At 42.2% G+C, this 19357-nt stretch overlaps 1 long non-coding RNA gene, 1 other non-coding gene and 1 pseudogene across 2 annotated transcripts; all 3 read left to right on the top strand.

The window, feature by feature from the left end:
- Positions 1-24: 24 nt before the first annotated feature.
- LOC129046522 (uncharacterized) lies at positions 25-18461 on the top strand. The gene is made up of 3 exons (XR_008508058.2): positions 25-677; positions 4965-5162; positions 18128-18461. It is a non-coding gene; the product is annotated as an uncharacterized LOC129046522 (long non-coding RNA).
- On the top strand, positions 661-732 carry TRNAH-GUG (transfer RNA histidin (anticodon GUG)). The gene has a single exon. It is a non-coding gene; the product is annotated as a tRNA-His (tRNA).
- Positions 9037-9134, top strand: LOC123862599 (U6 spliceosomal RNA; annotated as a pseudogene).
- Positions 18462-19357: the final 896 nt, after the last annotated feature.

The raw sequence follows: 19357 nt of genomic DNA, 5'->3' as shown, positions 1-19357 counted from the left end.
AGCTACTGGGGATTCGTCCTTCGGTTTCCTCGCCTGAGTCCTTCTGTGTTGAGAGCCCCGCCCCCTCGTCACGTCATTATCTGTTCCCGCCGCTCTGGGGCTTCGCTTCGCCTCGCGCGCGCGCAGACGCACTGGTCTCCCTGCTTTCTTGAGTTCAGTCCGCGCTCGGCGCGGGCCAGATCCGGCCGCTTCACCCGTGTGGAGGCTGCGCTCGAGCTTTCCCTTGCCCCCGCGCCTCGAAGGAAGTTGTGCGGGTGGGTCGGAACTGATTTTTCCTTCTTGTAGAATTCGAGAGACCATTCCCAGCCGGAATCCGCTCACATACCGTGAGCGCCGGGGCCTGGTGGGTGTGTGCGGGACGACCCCGGGGCATTCTGGCGACACCGGGGCATCACATCCTTACAGGCTACGGGAGCGTCCCGGCCTCCTAGGAACCCTTTCGTTTGCAAAGCACTTTCCCGTCCTTTCTTTTACGATCGGTGCGCACGACCGGCGGAGACCGGCGGGGGAGACCACGGCGCCCCTTCTTCGCTTCGGGGTCAGCGAGAGGGCCAGGCAGGCCTGGCAGAGCGCGGGCGACGTTGGAAGGCTAAGGCGGCGGCCGGCTAGACTTGAAGGCCCACACTCGGAAGCCAGAGCTCCGTGGCGTCCCGGTAGCTCGCCGTGATCGTATAGTGGTTAGTACTCTGCGTTGTGGCCGCAGCAACCTCGGTTCGAATCCGAGTCACGGCATTGTGGGAACAATGGCACGGCAAGGGCGCCTTTTTAGATTTGGGAAGCCACATTGCCTCCCACGGCTGTGCCCCGACTGCCCCCTTTAATAGTAGGTTAGGTTTAGGGCCGAAATTAGAATGCGGCAAAAGCGGACAGAAGTTCTGCGGATCTCTGGGACTTGAATCCCTCTTTCTAATTCTCTAAGAGCGAGTGAAGCTGCCCACCTCCATCCTCCCCGCTGTATGATTGTTTTAGGACGTCGTTCTGTGTGGTACTCTTAACTCATTTGGCCGCTGTCAATGGTCAAACCGTACACCAGATCCTCAGAAAAGCCTCACCCTGCTACAACTTCAATACTTTTTGAGTGTAGGGGTTATAGGAACAAGGGGCAAACATTTTTGAAGGATTAGAAGAATGCAGATTAGACAATACGGTGAACCATTTCTGGTTCAGATCCTGTGACCAGTGAAAAACATGACCACACTAGAGGCACTGTTTCCCATACCCACTGTGAGGGGTGCTAACGAGGGGCTTGTGGCCTCCACTTCCACAGCCTCCTACATGAGAGGGTGTTTTCTCCTGGCGGATTTTTTTTTTCCTAATCTACCTCAGATTTAAAGGCAAATTTCATTTGTTAGTTGGTTTTATGTGCACTTAAAAAATCCGAGCTCTACAAATTCGGGTCTGTCATTTGGCGTTAGGCAAAATGGTAGTGAGTTTTGGATTTGGCTCTCAGGTGGCTGCTGGCGGCTGTGTCACTGTCAGGGAGGGAATGAGGTAGGACTGAGTGAGGAATGAGCCTCTCCAGCTCCTCTCAGGGGACCTGGAGGTGGCAGGGCAAGTCAGGAAGCATTCCTGGAAGAGACGGACGTTTCACTGGGGCTGGGCCCCCTTTACCCACAATCCATCAGCAAAGACTCACTGAACAGCATGTAAAAAGCGAGACACTACGGCAGGCTGTAATTTCCTGGGGTCTCCCAGATCCCTGTTCCCTAAATTTGACGAGTTTAAAGCCACAAAACAGACAGCTCAGAGCATGAGAGAATAGAATAGCAGAAGGTCGACCTGAGAACTTGCTATCCCTTCCACCTTGAGGTCTTTCCTAGGTATCAGAACCAGGAAGGAGACAGGGGGTGTAAGACCTCTCTATTCACACATTCCAGCTCCAGCTGTTTCTGTTTGGGTTGGATTTGTTATTTTTTGTAGGCTTCCTGTCTCCATTGTAAGTCACTTAATTTTTTTCTTTTCCTTCTGATGGACTCTGTAGTAGCTGACACTCCTTAGGCTAGTCCTAACTCTAATTAAGGTTAGCATAGCTTAATAATTAAGCCAGTGACACCTGGAAGCAGGCTCCCTAGGGTTTGAATCCTGACTCTTGCTTTAATTAGCGGGGTAACTTTAGGTAAGCCACATAATGTCTCTGTGCCTCAGTTTTCTCATTTGTAAAATGGGAATAAAAGCAGGCTTATTATGAGAATTAAATGAGTTAATATTTGTAAAGCAACAGTGCCTGCTACTCACTAAGCCCTATTTGTTTTGCTTAAATAAACTAGTAATGAAATCAACTCCTTTAAAAGGACATAATAAAATCAACAACTTAAAAAGGACCGCAGTGGTACTAAGCAGCTAAATGAGTGTTGTATTTCAAAGTAGACATTCCACTTTCTCCAATCAGCTACCCCAAATACTTTTGGAACTCTTGTTTGGGGATTACCTTCAGGTCTAATTTATAAGTCATATAAGTAAATCCATCTCAATATTTATAGTCACATTTTATTTTGGAATTTTTTTTTTGACTGCTTTTAAATCCACCTTCAAAGAAAAAGAAAAACTGAGTTTTTAAGGTGCAACAGGCTTCAACGAACATTCCAAAAATGTTTTAGGCAACATTCCAGCAAAATATTTTTTGGTATCAGTGTGTTGACTTTTATTTTAAACATTATTTTTATTAAGTTTTTAATTTTAATTCCAGTATAGTTAACACACAGTATTCTATTTTTTAAAAAAGATTTTATTTATTTATTTGAGAGAGAGAGAGAGGGAGAGAAAGCACAAGCATGGGGTAGGGGGAGAGGGAGGAGCTTGCCAAGCAGGGGATCCCAGGATCCCAGGATCATGACCTGAGCCGAAGGCAGAGGCTTAACCGAATGAGCCACCCAGGTGCCCCCAGTGTGTTGACTTTTAAGGGGCAAGCCTTGAAGGGGACAACTGTAATTTATCAGCTTCAGTGTTTGCATAAACAGCCAACCCCATGGCTTCCGGGTCACACCTGGTGCATCTGGGGGCTGGTCACTGCAGAGGTGCAGTACAGACTGGACCAACAGCCTTGGTAGCTTCCGGAACTACTAGATCAGAATCTTCATTTTAACAAGATCCTTCCCAGGTGATTCATCTGCACATTCAAGTTTGAGAAGTGCTGCTGTTGTCTAGAACACTCGGCTGGAATGGAGCCCTTCATTGTTCACCTTGTCGGTACTTGGGGTTACTAGAAGGGACCTGCTAGAGTCTACCGGACCTCATCTAGGGGAGTAACATATGGTTTTGAGGATGACAAGATGGAGCTCTGGGAGAGAGTCACCAAGAGGCCCTATTTGGGGCATCTAAGGAGGAGGCAGCACCCCTGGACTTCCACTAGGAGGTGCTGCCCCCGCAGGAAGTGGATGTGGAATGCTGAGGCTGGATAAGACTCAGTCTGAGAGACACCACTTTGGCCTTAAGCCCCAAGAGGGAGCCCATTCCTCAGAGATTCTCTGGATATTCAGACTCAAGTTTCATTCATTCATTCATTCATTCATTCCATAAACTAGGATCTTTTAGCTCTCAAAGTGCTCTGTATCCGGATTGGGGAGCTGCAAAGGTATATACTGATACTGCTTGCCCAAAATAGTTTAGTTTTCCAGCTAGGAGAAACAACTAGACCAGAGGCAACAATCAGAAAAAAAAAAACACAAGAGGGGAGCCTGGGTGACTCAGTTGGTTAAGCATCGGACTCTTCATTTTGGCTCAGGACATGATCTCAGGGTCCTGAGATCGAGCCCCTACCCCCACATGGAGCCTGCTTAACATTCTCTTTCCTCTGCCCCTCCCCACCCTAAACACTCTGCCCCTCCCCACCCTAAACACACACACACACACACACACACACACGGAATGGTAGAAGGAGGAGGCATTTCTTGCTTCAGTGGAACGAAACTTTCCAAGAGAAAACTGATACAAACTTCCACCAGAACTGTAAAAGAATTGAAGTTTATTTTTAGCACTTCCAGCCCCCTCACTCTGACACTCTTCTACCTCTTTGTGTTGTTCTTATCCCGTCATTCTCATTCATTAGATCAACAATATTTACTGAGGTCCTCCTACGTGGCAGGCACTGTTCTAGGTTCTGGGGCCATAGTAATGAAAATAAGATAGATGTGTTGTTCTCGTAGCCCTATAATCTAGTGCAAGAATCAGAAAGGAAAGCTAAAAAAAAAAAATAAGAGAATTTGAGCCAATGGAAAATAATATGATACAGTGTCCTCCTGTTCTCTGCCTATTGTCCACCCTGCTATTCCCTCAGCTCCTTTGTCTGTACAAAGTATGATGACTGATATAGTAATAAGTGTTGCATTTTAAAAGGGATCAAAGTTTTACACTGAAGAAAGAAATTCTAACCCTGAATGGCTCAGCTGTGGCATAAAGAGCCTTCAGATCTGAGGCAGTCTTGTGTGTGAGAATGACTCTGTGGTGATCTGTATGGACCCACAATAAAATCAAATATATCCAAGTGGATGCTAAGGACCAATGAGCAGGACCAGATGACCCCACTGGTAGGCTTGGAACTTACCAAGGACACCAGGGAAACAAAGCATCTACCCCAAAATGTAAGACAGTTTTTGAAAGAATAAGAAGCACTGAAGTGATGATTTCAGGAGAGAGAGAGAAAAAAATGAGAACTTTGTTGGGAAATAATGAGCTATACGTATTTAAAATTTTTTCAGTTACATATGAGACATCATAATCTCATCAGTGTTTGAGACCTTGGGAGGTTTCATCTAGCCCTGCCTGTGTACTCAATCAGTCCCCTGGATCAAAGATGAAAGAAAGGGAGAGGGACCCCAAGTTAAGATGATATTTGTCACCCAGTGGGACATATTCAAATAGAAAATAAATTCAGTAAGAAAAGAGATAAAGTTGCATTTCTTGCATTCTTGAGTTTTTAACTGTGATGGTAAGTGCTCAATATGCATTAGTTGGTCTCTTATTTCCAGGTACTTCTTTCTATTCCCACAACAAGAAACCCATGGGGAGATCCTACAGGACTGTCCCTGTCATGAGGCCAAAAACTCATTCCTGAGGAAGAATGCAGGAGTCACCTTTCAGAAGCAAAGGTCTAAATCAATGGTTTCCAAACATTATTCTAGAACTGATAAACAAGAATTTTTCATCATGGAATGAGAGAAAATAAGGTAAATGTGGTAAGCTTTTTGAAAGGCTAAATGTATTTAATTCAAAGGACTATCTTCTAGGCTGAGATTATGTCCTTCATACTTTTGAGGTTTTAAAGTGACTTTTCTTATAACGTGATGGAGAAGGTAAGTGATAATTTCTTCTAAAGTCTTTACTTGGAAAATTAAAAATTGGCAATCCTTTGTTGATCTCCAAAATTATTTTTAAAATTTTACTGGTCAGTAAGATCTAAAAGAACAAAGCTCACTACAGAGCAAAGCACTAGGGGGAGAAGAAACTAGGGTCCTCAGTTTATGGGGGGTCTGCAGGGGAATGCTCACAGGGAGGTTATCCCTGTTCTGTCAGGCAGTGGTCCAAGCTAACACCCATCCACCTACCCGACAAACAGTAGGCCCTAGTATGATCTATGCTAGGCCTTGGAGATATAAATTTGAATAAGACTCATTCTAACTCTGAGATGATCATTTCAGTCCAGGGTTAATAAGAAGAGTGAAGAAACAATTACAATTATGTTAGAAGTATATACAAAACGCATTACAGCTTAGATCATTCATTCCCCCAGGATATGACATTTGAGCTGGGTTCCAAGGCATGCATACTAATTTTCCTAGCAGAAAAGAAAGCAAGATATTCTAGGCAGAGAGAAAGGCAGAAACAAAGGCAAGGAAGCATGAACATACAGGTAGACTAGGGAAAGACGAGTCATAGCTATGACATAAGATATGGAAGGGAAAGGAAGGGTGGAGTCAAATTCTGATGATTCTCTTGCCCCTTGTTGAGTCAGGCCTTTTTCCTGGAAGCTGGTGGTTCTTGACATTTTATGGTAACTTACTGTTTGGGGGATCCATTTAAAGCCATAGGCTTGTTCCCCAAATGATGTACCTATGACAAAAATGTCAGGAATTCACAGATTTCCTGAAGGCCATTTATAGACTTTGTTATAGGTATTGGGGGGCCATTTAAGTCTCCATTTTTTAAAGGATTTTATTTATTTATTTGCCAGAGAGAGAGCACAAGCAGGTGGAACAAGCAGGCTCCCCACTGAACAAAGAACTTGATGAGGGACTGGATCCCAGGACCCTGGGATCATGACCCAAGCCAAAGGCAAACACTTAACCGACTGAGCCACCCAGGCATCCCTTAAGTCTCTATTTTTAAACAGAAAAGGACATAATTATATCTGTATTTTAGAAAGATGAGGTATAAATGGGTAATTATTGACAAAGTCTTAATTCAGAGGAGAGACAGAAGAGAATTTCAGCTTTTGGTTCTGGTTGTTGAGGTTGGGGCTTGGGGACTAATCTGGGGGTGAAGGAGGGACTCTAGATGTGTGATCAGAGGGCAGTAAGTTCAGAGGCTCTTTAGCTCAGAGGTAGAGGGGATGGACATGTTGGATGAAGGAAATGGATGTGAGGTTTGAGAGGAAGCTCTAATATCAAGGATGGAAAACTTTTTGGAGTCGTGGTAGTTAAAATAGTATGAAAATAGGTGTATCTGTGTTACCCTGTGGTATTGAGAATCTGACATGATGACAGAATATGCAATTTTCAAATGTAATTTTAAGTTAAAAGGGAGAGACACATGTAAAAATTGCAAAAAACTGACTTGACTCTTTTCCCAATTTCTCCTAAATTTCAGAGTCAAAATACTTCTGTGTCATGACTACCCTTTGGTTCACTGGCCTCATCCTGAGTCTGGATGACTTTCTTTCTTACTATATCATCAAAACTGCTAAGAACTCCTTTCCTCCCTAAGTCTCTTTAGATCAAATGCTTCAAGAGAACTTGTGGTTTTAAAATATATTCACAAATTTTTTGATGCTCCTCCCTTCCAGAAGTAAAGATTCATTTCTGTCCCTGGACTGAGGGCTAGACTTAGTGACATCTTCAAATGAATAAAGTAGAGGTGATGGTGTGTCATTTCTGAGATGAGGTCATAAAGTGCCCTGCGGCTTCCTCTTTGCTCTCTCTCTTGGATCTGTCAGATAGGAATAATTTACCCTACAGGGTCCTTCTAGTTGGAGTAAGAATTAAATTGACATGAGACAGATTAACAGGAGAAAATCACATTTAATAGTGTTTGTACAGGGAATCCACACAGACATGGAAATTACAGACAGTGAGGCAACAGGAGCCTTGTATGAGCTAAGGGGAGGGATAGGAACCTGAGGATACAAGGGGGAGAAAGACCAGTAGCAAGAAGGTGAGAGGAGATATTTGGAAAACAAAGGTTGCCTTATTATATAGATTACTTACTTAGGTAAAGAAGAATCAGGTAAAGAAGAATCTGTTAATAACTCTCTTCCTAGTACAAGCCAAGCCACGTTGAGGGGGATGTAAAGAGCTTTTCCTGATTCTACTGGGTTTTGATTGTTTTTAACTCAAAATGATGTTCGTGCCAGAGTGGCGCATCTTAGGGCAGCCTCCCCTTGGCACCTACAGATCACTAGCTCCAGAAGAAGCTAGCTGCTATGTCATGAGGACACTCAAGCAACCCATGGAGAGATCCATGAGTTGAGGAACTGAGGAGTCCTGCTAACAGTCATCAAGAAAATGAGGTCTTTGACCAATAGTTATGTGAGTGAGCCATCTTGAAAGCAAATCCTCCAGCCTCAGTCAACCTCCGGATGCCTATACTCTGGCTGACATTTTGACTGCAATTTCATGAGAGATTCTGAACCCAAACCACTCAGCTAAGTCACTTCCAAATTCCTGAGTTAAGAAACCGTGAGATAATCAGTGTTCATCAGTTTAAGCTGCTAAAATTTCAGGTAATTTGTTATACTGTGATAGATAATTAATACAGATTTTATTACTAGAAGTGGGGCACTGCCATAATATAAACACCTAAATATGAAAGTGGCTTTGGAACTGGGCAGACAGTAGAAGAGCTTTGAGGAGAGTGTTAGGGAAAGTTTGAATAGTTTTTTTTTTTCATTATGGTAAGTGTACTCTTTAATCCCCATCACCTATCTCACCCATCCCCCACCCACCCACCTCCCTTCTGGTAACCACCAGTTTGTTCTCTATATTTCAGTCTGTTTCTTGGTTTCTCTATCTCTCTCTTTTTCCTTTGGTCATTTGTTTTGTTTCTTAAATTCCACATATGAGTGAAATCATAGGGCATTTGTCTTTCTCTGATTGACTTATTTCATTTAGCATTATCCTCTCTAGCTCTATCCATGTTGTTGCAAATGGCGGGATTTCATTCTTTTTTTATGGCTGAATAATATACCATTGTATAGGTATACCACATCTTCTTTATCCATTCATCTATCAATGGACACTGGGCTGCTTCCATAGTTTAGCTATTGTAAATAATGCTGCAATAAACATAGGGGTGCATGTATCTCTTTGAATTAGTGTTTTTGTATTTTTTTGGTAAATACCAAGTAGTGTGATTCCTGGATCATAGGGTAGTTCTATTTTTAACTTTTTGAGGAACCTCCATATTGTCTTCCACAGTGGCTGTACCAGTTTGCATTCCCACCAGGAGTGCATGAGGGTTCCTTTTTCTTCATATCCTCACCCACACTTGTTGTTTCTTGTGTTTTAGCCATTTTGACAGATATGAGGTGATATCTCTTTGTACTTTTGATTTGCATTTCCCTGTTAATGAATGATGTTGAGCATTTTTTCATGTGTCTGTTGGCCATCTGGATATCTTCTTTGGAGAATATCTGTTCATGTCTTCTGCCCATTTAAACAGATTATTTGTTTTTTGGATGTTGTATCAGTTCTTTATATATTTTGGATACTAATCCTTTTTTGGATATGTCATTTGCAAATATCTTCTCCCATTCATTAGGGTGCTTTTTAGTTTTGTTGTTTCCTTCACTGTTCAGAAACTTTATTTTGATATAGTCCCAATAGAGGGCTTACTTTGGCAGCACATATACTAAAATTGGAACAATGCAGAGATTGTCCCTGTGCAAGAATGACACACAAATTAATGTATAGTCCCAATAGTTTATTTTTGCTTTCTCTTGCTGCAGGAGACATATCTAGAAAAGTGTTGCTACAGCCAATGTCAGAGAAATTACTGCCTGTGCTCTCTTCAAGGGTTTTTATGATTTCAGATCTCACATTTAGGTCTTTAATCCATTTTGAGTTTATTTTGGTATGGTCCAGTTTTTTTGGTTTTTTTTGCAGGTAGCCGCCCAGTTTTCCCAACACTATTTGTTGAAGAGACTGTCTTTTTCCCATTGTATATTCTTTCCTCCTTTGTTGAAGATTAATTGACCATATAATTGTAGTTTATTTCTGGTTTTCTATTCTATTCTATTGATCTATGTGTCTATTTTCATGCTGGCACCATACTGTTTTAATTACTACCACTTTGTAATATAACTTGAAGTCTGGGATATGATACCTCCAGTTTTGTTTTTTGTTTTTTGTTTTCAAGATTGCTTTGGCTATTTGAGGTCTTGTGGTTCCATACAAATTTTAGGATTGTTTGTTCTAGTTCTGTGAAGAATGCTGTTGGTAATTTGATAGGAATTGCATTAAATCTGTAGATTGTTTTGGGTGGTATAGACATTTTAACAATATTTGTTCTTCCATCCCATGAGCATGGGATGTCTTTCCATTTCTTTGTATTGTCTTGAATTTCTTTCATCAGTGTTTTATTGTTTTGGGAGTACAGATCTTTCACCTATTTGGTTAAGTTTATTCCTAGATATTTTATTGTTTTTGGCACAATTACAAATGGGATTGTTTTCTGAATTTCACTCTCTGCTGCTTCATTATTAGTGTATAGGAATGCAACTAATTTCAGTACATTGATTTTGTATCCAGTGACCTTACTGAATTCATTTATCAGTTCTTGTAGGTTTTTGATGGAATCTTTAGGGTTTTCGATGGCTGCATAGTCATTTGTAAATAGAGTTTTACTTCTTCCTTACCAATTTGGATACATTTTATTTCTTTATGTTGTCTGATTTCTGTGGCTAGGACTTCAGTACTATGTTGAATAAACGGGGTGAGAGTGGACATCCTTGTCTTATTCCTGAACTTAGGGGAAAAGCTCTCAGTTTTTCACCCTTGAGTATGATATTACCTGTGGGTTTGTCTTATAAGGCCTTTATTATGTTGACTACTCTGGAGTGGGTTTTTATCATGAATGGATGTTGTCCTAAAGTCTGAATAGCCTTGAAGAAGCTGCCTCTCTTCTGTTCTCTAAATTTCATGCAAGTGCCTCTCATTTGTGGAATCTAACATGCAAAACAGTTGTCAAGGGATTCTAAGAAATATTTTCCAGAATTCCTAGCTCTTCGGGGAGTACAGAAGTGGGATGCTGAGTTGCCAGTAGACAGTCTAGGGCAGTTCATTATTTTAGGTACTCAGCATCCATACATACCATTTTACTCTCATTTAGCTTCCAAACGATGATAATGACAATATAATGCTTGTACCTAATGTGCTGTGACTATCTCTCTTACAAAGATGCCTTACCATCTCCCCTCAAAAGAGGAGACCCAAAGTTTTATCAGTCATTTTTGTTGTCTTTATGATGGTCATCCTTTTTCTTTTTCAGTCACGATCCCCCCTTGATGTCCTGTAATCTAAAAACAAAATATAAGGTTAACTATCATCAACTCATCCTATATGGAAGAGCACAGGAAGGGAAAAGAGAAGGAGAAGAAATAAATTAACAAGTATACATATATACAGAATAAACCAAGGAAAAAATATGCCTAGCTACTAAGATCTTTTTTCTTTTTAAAAAGATTTTATTTATTTATTTATTTGACAGAGAGAGACACAGCAAGAGAGGGAACACAAGCAGGCGGAATGGGAGAGGGAGAAGCAGGCTTCAATATGATAGTATTTGGAGCTGAGCCCTTTGGGAGGTAATTAGGTTAGATGAGGTTATGACAGTGGGGCCCTCATGGAGAAACCAGAAAGCTCATTTGCTGTCTGCCATGTGAGGACATAGCAAGAAGGCACCCATCTGCAAGCCAGGAAGAGAACTCTCACCAGAACCCAGCCATGCTGCACCCTGATCTTGGACTTCACCCTCCAGAACTGTGAGAAATAAATTTATGTTGTTTAATACTAGTCTATGGTATTTTGCTATAGCAACCAAACAGGCTAATACACCAATAAACTTTCCAGACCATGGTTCTCTTTTGTTAACAGATCTTTTCACATGGACTAGTATCTGTGTTGAAATTATCCCATAATCTGGCTCTGAGGTCACCTCTTGGACCTGAGAACAAATTTGGCTCTACCACTTTGGATCTCTGTCCTTGTACCTCAAACATGGCCTGGGGCTTTCTGTCTGCCTCTCTAGCCCAAGCCCAAAGCCAGCCCAGCCCAGCCCCAGTCCCATCCTGCTGGGTTACCCCCAGGTGAAGGGTCAGATGATCAGTCATGTGACAGGGGCTGTTGAAGGTACAATGAAACATAAGGAACAGGGCATGGTAGAATGAACATTGAACCTAAATTTAGCAATAGAGGGCACCTGGGTGGCTCAGTCAGTTAAGCATCTGTCTTCGGCTCAGATCATGATCCCAGGGTCCTGGGATCAAGTCTCACGGTACAGGGTTCTAGTCCCACATCGAGCTCTCTGCTCAGTGAGGAGTCTGCTCCCTCTCCCTCTGCCTCTCCTCTCGTAAATAAATAAAAATCTTTTTAAAAAAATTTAGCGATAGAGAAAGAAGGGAGGAAAGAAAAGGGAGAGAAAATTTATGGAACATCTCTATGTACCAGGCAACATGTCAAAGACTTTAACTATTTCATTTAATTCCATAGTTCTGTGAAGATGCCATTGGCATTAGCCTTCTAAATACCAAATAGCTCATCTAAAGGTTTTGCCCTAGGTGGTAAATGTGAGATTTGAGGGGGACAGACAAATTCCTCTGTGGGGCTAGAGAGGACACAGGCTGTTGCATGAGTGTAGCTCTATCTAGATGGTGAGAGAGGGAACGGAAAGTTAGATTTCACCTTGACATCCAAGTTTACCCTCATGCACCCTCATGCCTCAGGCTTGGCTCACTGTTTTTTGGCTCTAGAACCCCCAGGGAACAGGACATCATCACTCTGAGGCTGCATTTTCTTATCTTGAAAATAGGAGCAATACACTGACACTTGGCATACTATTTGTGGGTTACTGCCAGGATCTGGTGTGTCCATATACAGGAATGAAATTCATACAGGGTAAAAAAGCCCAACAAATTCAGTTGCAACACCCTGTCGTAGGTGCAATCCCAAGGAGGTTACAATACGGCTAAGGGGGCATAACATAAACCAAGTGATAATAATATACATGTGACTGAAGTGTTAGCCACTTAGATGTCCCCAGACTCCTCTGGCTTGCTGGGAACTCCCATACTTTCATATTTAAATAAAATTATCTTGAATCCTCATCTCCTGTAGAATGAGAATAATCACCATCACTCCCAATATTTCTAAGTAATCTTGGCGATTCTCTCCTTATTGTCTCTGGCTCTGTTTGCACACTTCTGCTGAGTTCTCTAACTTTACTAGGTGGACTATCTTTTTAAAAGTATCACCTCCCTTTCCCTCTCCATGCCTCACCAGCCTTGATTAAAGATACCCTAGCTTCCTGAATTCTCCAAGTACCACTGACACCAAGCTGTACATGTAGCAGAGTTTACCAAAGATTTGAGGGAAAGAGGATAGCTCAGCACAGCAGATGTTAAATGTCCTTTTTCTTAGTTGCTCCTTGGCCATTGCCACCTCTGAAAAGGCCTTACTGTCCTGCTCTTTACATGGATCCCCAGCAACCACCATAGTGCTCCCTTTCTTTCTCTCTATTCTCCTGCTGCCTTCTGTCTCCTGCTTCTAAGATGTTCCAGTGATTCCTGCTATGTGACTTATGTAGGACAGGATAGCCACCACCAAGCAAACACTTACTTTGTACCAGGCACTATGCTAAGTGATTTGCACTTCTTGGAGCACTTTGCCATTTATACAAATGTCTTTTTTCCCCTTTCACTTTGGTTCTAATTTAATCACTCCCAATCTTGTAGGCAGATATGCTTATCACCACTTCCATTTTGCAGAAGTGGAAACTGAGGTTCAAGGAAGTTAAATACTGTACTTCCCCCAAGGTCATGAGGTCGCTTTGCCCATAGAGCCTCTGACTCCAAATATTTCTAATCCTGCATTAAAAGTAAAAAGCCCCAAGAGAGATAAACCTTGAAATGCTTAATAACAAATAGGCCAAGGATTGCTTCCTTATAAGTTATCTTCCAGACAAGGATAGACTCTTTTTTTTTTTTTTTAAGATTTTATTTATTTATTTGAGAGAGCGAGAATGAGAGTACATGAGAGGGGGGAGGGTCAGAGGGAGAAGCAGGCTCCTAGCTGAGCAGGGAGCCCGATGCGGGACTCGATCCCGGGACTCCAGGATCATGACCTGAGCCAAAGGCAGTTGCTTAACCAACTGAGCCACCCAGGCACCCAAGGATAGACTCTTATCAGCGTTAGAGCATTGGTGTTGGGAGAACAACACCAACTGTTTTAGACTTCGTTCACCTCACAATTTAGCCATGGAAAATAATTAGCCAATCATAAATCAATAAGGGATACTGGAGGTCAGGCTTTTCTAACCAGAACCCAAGCCAAAAGTCTCCCATGAAGTTTAGCAAACAAAATAAAGATTTGAATCCACATCCTTATAAGACTAATTGTAGAAGGTTGTTGATGCCGAATGTCTATAGCACATGAGCACACTCACAGGGCCTCCCTGGGTTCTCCCCAAGCCTCGTCCATCCCCATCACAAGGCCATGACTGCTCACCCACCTGCTCTCTGACACACAGAGCACAAACACAGCACCGTCTGCCTCGGTCACCAGCTCCACTCTGCAAGGACTGTGATGGCCCCACAGGCATTCCGGAGGCTGTTTTCCCAGAGCCGTCTCCATCACAGTATTCTCAGGCAGAGCACTGCAAAGTGTACTTGGAGAGACGGGAGAAAGGAAGGAGGGGGTTTGAGGGAGAGAGAGGGAAGGAGAGTCAGAGAGAGAGAGAAAGTACAAACAGGATGTAGAAGCAGAGGACGGGAGGGAAGATAGAAATCCCTAATGCCAGGACAGAGGTTGTAAGCCCTTAGTATTTACCATATTCCCACTCTCCTTATTGTGGTCGGATAACGTGTGGTTGATCTTTCAGTTAGGTATTTTTTAGAAACTCTTTCCTGAAAGAGCAGGTTATCTGGTATGGCCAAGCCCAGCGCTGCAGCATGGAGGGGCATTTATCAAGTCCCTCCTCTCTTTCCACACCCTTCACACATCTGGTGTCTCACTGCCACAGGAACCTGCATGTGGGACAAAGCTAGAGAAAAAAAGACCTTACCGTTCTTGCCAGCAAAATTCAAAAAGCATCAGAATTCCATGAGAAATGGCAAGCATTTCAAAAAATAACTATAACTGGATACAAAAATAATGGGATTATAAAGATAACGGGATCCTTGCAAAACACTTGTTGTCACCTCCCCTTCAAACCTGCCATTTTAACTGCCTGCAGTAATTCAAATAGCGTGGTATTCAGGGTGCACACTATCCAAAATTGTGATGTTGAAGAACTATATCTTTAAATGCTTCCCTCTGCACCCTACTGCATATCTCTTTTTCTACCTCACAAGCTCTTCACTCAAGGAACTTCCCCCCTGGTGAGAGGGCATAAAGGCCCTTAGCTCTAACACAAGCTCTGCTCCAGCACAAGGTTGAGTGAAGGAAAGTGCCAATGGTGGGGGTTGGGAGGGCTGGTATAGGAGGAGAGAAGCAAGTATAAGGAGTGCTTTACCCAGTGGGTAACAGAGGGGAACTGGGAGGAGGTGGCATCTGAGAAGATACAGGAAGTTCTTTTTTTTTTTTTTAAGGTTTTTATTTATTTATTTGAGAGAGAGAGCACATGAGCACAAGTGGGAGGAGCAGAGGGAGAAAAAGAACCTCAAGCTGGACATGGAGCCTGACGTGGGACTCTATCCCAGAACCCTGGGATCATGATGTGAGCCAAAGGCAGATGCTTAACCAACTGAGCCACTCAAGTGCCCTGATACAGGAAGTTCTTGTGTAGAACATAGTGGTGCTGGACATCAGTGGGTCATCTAAATGGAAATGACCTTCAGGTTTTTGGGAAGACAGGAGCATGGAAGGAGACTTCTTAAGGTCAGGGTTAGAGAGAGGAACTGGATGTCCTCTCCAGGAAGTGGGAGGTGTAATAGGCTGTTGAGTTCACTGAGGGCCTGAATACAGAGCCAACAGAGCACAGAGTCCTTATGCCATGCCCATCAGATGACTGCCTATGGCTTGATGATTTGGATTATCTACAATCAATGCAGTTGTGGTTAACAGGAAGATCTTAAAGGTCCATTTTGCTCTAAAAATCTGTATGACTCTACAAGATAATCTGCTCTAAGCCCCCAGATAACAGCTAATTTATGACCCTGGCTGGCACCAAGGACTTAAGATGGAATTGAGTAAGAGAGGAACAGGAGGGCCTCCAAGTACTCCTCCTTGGTACTTTGATTTCTTCAGTCATTCTCTTGGAAACAGGATAATTTCTAGATCTGTTCTCTTCCTTAGCTGATAGCAAGATAATATAACCACTCAGCATTTAGCTAGCCAATGATTACAAAGTTGGAATTTTCAGTCTCTTGAAATTTTCAGTCTCTTGACCTTTCCTCTTAATATAACTCCTTCATTTTAAACAAATTTTCAGCATTTTCCCCAGAGGTGGCTAAATGACATCAGCATTGCGTTAACACTGGCAGACCCAACCTTAGAGCTCAAGAAGGAGTCACCCACAGGGGAAGATTTCAGGAGTGCCTAAAAGATCCTGGTGTTCAAAGTTATCTAGCTCCTTTCCTTACAGCATGGTTTCTTCTGTCTTCATTATTTTAAAAAAATGTTCCCTTTTTTAAAAATTGAAGTATAGTTGACACACAATGTTAGTTTCAGGTGTACAACACCGTGATTCAGCAACTCCATATGTTATGCTATGTTCATCACAAGTGTAGCTCTCATCTGTCACCATACAACACTATTATAATACCACAGACAATATTCCCTATGCTGTACCTTTCACCTCTATGACTTATTCATTCCGTAATGAGAAGCCTGCACTTCCCACTCCCCTTCACTCATTTTGCCCATCCCTTCCATCTCCTTCCTCTGTCAACCATCAATTTGTTCTCTGTATTTATGGGTCTGTTTCTGCTTTGTTTGCTCATTTGTTTTGTTTTTTATATTCCACATGTAAGTGAGATCATATGGTATTTGTCTTTGAATTATTTCACTTTAGGTCCATCCATGTTGTCACACATGGCAAGATCTCATTCTTTTTAAGAATGAGTAATATGCCATTGTAGGTACATACACACATATATATGTGTATATATGTATATGTGTATATATGCATATGTGGGAGAATGTATATGTATATACACATCTTCTTTATCCATTTGTCTATGGATGAACACTTGGGCTGCTTCCATATCTTGGCTATTGTAAATAATACTGCAGTAAACATAGGGGTGCATGTATCTCTTTGAATTAGTGTTTTTGTATTCTTTGGGTAAATACTCAGTAGTGAAGTTACTGGATCATATGGTAGTTCTATTTTGAATTTTTTGAGGAAACTCCATCCTATTTTCCACAGTGGCTGCACCAATTTACATTCCCACCAGAAATGCGTGAGGGTTCCTTTTTCTGCATCTCCTCATCAACACTTGTTCTTTTTTGTCTTTTTGATTCTAGCCATTCTGACAGGTGTGAGGTGATATCTCATTGTGGTTCTGATTTGCATTCCCCTGATGATTAGTCATGTTGAGCATCTTTTCATGTGTTTGTTGGCCATCTGTATATCTTCTTTGGAAAAATGTCTATTCAGGTCCTCTGCCCATTTTTTATTTGGATTTTTTTTGGCGGGGGTTGTTGAGTTGTTCTTCATTATTAACTATCCAACAAGTATCTATCAGGTGCCCGCTGTGTAACAGCCTAGGAAGCACTGTGCATTTGAGTTGTGAGTGGTGAGTGTTTTGGTTCGTTTGTTTGTGTGTTTGTTTCAACTGGGTTACTGGTCTGCTGGAGAGGCTTTCTGTCTGTGTGACAGATGGATGCAGAAATCACAGAGGAGAATGGAATTTTCCTGGGGGTGAGATAGGAGCAGGAAGGCCTTCTGTGTGTCATATAACCTGTAGACAGTTTAAACAACCATAAAAAAAAAGTTTTAAATTGAACTTCTAGAAATGAAAACACAACATCTAGAATGAAAGTACACTGATTGGGATTAATAGCAGCTGAGACATTGCAGAAGAAAAGATTAGTAAACTTGAAGACATAGCAATAGAAACTATCCAAAATAAAACACAGGGACAGAAAGACTGAAAGAGAGAGAGAACAGTATTAGAGATCCCTGGGATATTATCAAGTGGCCTAATATACATATAATTGGAGTCCTAGAAAGAAGGGATAGATGGGAGAGACAGAAAAAAATATTTGAAGATACACTATTTTAAAAATTATATCCTTTTAAAAAAGATTTATTTTTTTTGAGAGAGAAAGAGAGCAAGCACGAATAGGGGGCAGAGGGAGAGGGACCCTGGGATCACAACCTGAGCCGAAGGCAGATGCTTAACTGACTGAGCCACCCAGGTGCCCCTAAAGATTATATCTTAAAGTATCTTTCATTAAACTTCATTTTTTGGTACACAGAAACAGTTGACTTTTGTATTTTGTTTTTGCATATTTTTGTGGAAATCATCCCCACCATCAATGTATGAGAAGTCCAGTTGCTCTGAAAGCCTGTTAGTACTTGGTATGGTCCTTAGCTGTTCTGTAAACAGCTCTCTCATAAGAACCAGTCACCTTTTCACTGCCAAATCTAGCATCTTCTTCTCATTTGCCATGCTACCTGATTTTATACATCACTGAAAATCATTGATCTCTCCTCCTTCTTACAGATTATATCTCTTTTTCACTTTTCCTCCTAGCTCACCAACTGCTTCTACCAAGTCTGCTGTCTCTTCTGGCTCTCCTATCAGAGCAACTGTTCTGACTTCCTGGGAGGATGGTGGTAAGCCTGGCAGGGATGGGTGGGCATAGCAAGATTGGTGGGTGGGTATGAGCTGTACAAGTTCTCAGGAAGGAGGTCTGGAAGAACATCTCAGTCTTGACTATGTTACATGTGAATGCAAATCCCAAGTGAAGAATTTCAGGCAGCCCGTCCTTGGTAGGGGATCCTTCCCATCCTCTACTTTTTTTCTCTCATTAGGGCCTGAATCTGCTATCTGCAGCTGAAGAAGCTAGAGCTTTTGTGTCCTCAAATTCCTACTTAAATTATTAAAAGAATGTATAAATAGGAGCAAATTATATCAGCATAGGAAGTCCATGATCAGCATTAACTATATATTAGAAACCAGGAGAAATTTTGCTAACAACAGAACCTAGGACTTGGCTTGAAAAGGCCACTGGAGATAGAGTCGTGATTCTCCCCAATGAGAGAAGGCATCGTCTCTCTCATAAAGTCCCTGGGAAGACTTTACTGCCTGTCAGAACCAGTGTTATCTCTAACTCTGAGAGATAAGAGTTCTGGAAGGAAGAAGTTGAGGGTGGATTGAAGGGCCATTTGGATATCTCACTTTACTGCCTTCCTGGACCTTTGGGGTTGGATCTCCACCCTTAGTGTGAAGAAGATCTGATGTTTTCTGTTTCTGAAATGGGCACATGAAACAGATTTGGGTACTCTGTGGAGAAAGCATTCTTTTCTAAGGTAATACATCCATCACAACTCAGCAATTAAGCACCTGGCCATGTTCAGTTTAGGTTCCCTTCTCACTCAACCTGGGCTGATGGCTCTCAGAACTGGTCATCCCCAGGTTCACAGAGTCTCTGCCTCCATTGTAAGTTTGCTGGCCTCCATCTGATAGACCTTTCTCTTGCCTCCCATGGTTTTCCTCCTATTTGGCTTGCCACTTTGGCCTAATGATAACCTTTTTTGCTTTTCAGACTCAGTCATTCTTACTTTAAGCTAAAGCAACAATAATCAGCCTGGGTCACAATGACAACAGCACTGGAGATGGATTTTCTGAAAGTCATCCTAAGCTTTCCATTCTAACTGCTAAATACTAGTACCCCAGACCCTAGGAGTTTCCATAGCTTTGTCTCCCTTAGTTGGGAGTTTCTGCATCCTGTGGATAAGGTCATTGAGAAAATGCACGAAC

This window comes from Mirounga angustirostris, unplaced genomic scaffold, assembly GCF_029215605.1.
Source record: "Mirounga angustirostris isolate CCGP_5_RB_7025 unplaced genomic scaffold, mMirAng1.0.hap1 SCAF_9, whole genome shotgun sequence".
NCBI classification, from domain to species: domain Eukaryota; kingdom Metazoa; phylum Chordata; class Mammalia; order Carnivora; family Phocidae; genus Mirounga; species Mirounga angustirostris.
The sequence above is the reverse complement of the archived record's forward strand: the minus strand, read 5'-3'. Positions and strand labels throughout refer to the sequence as shown.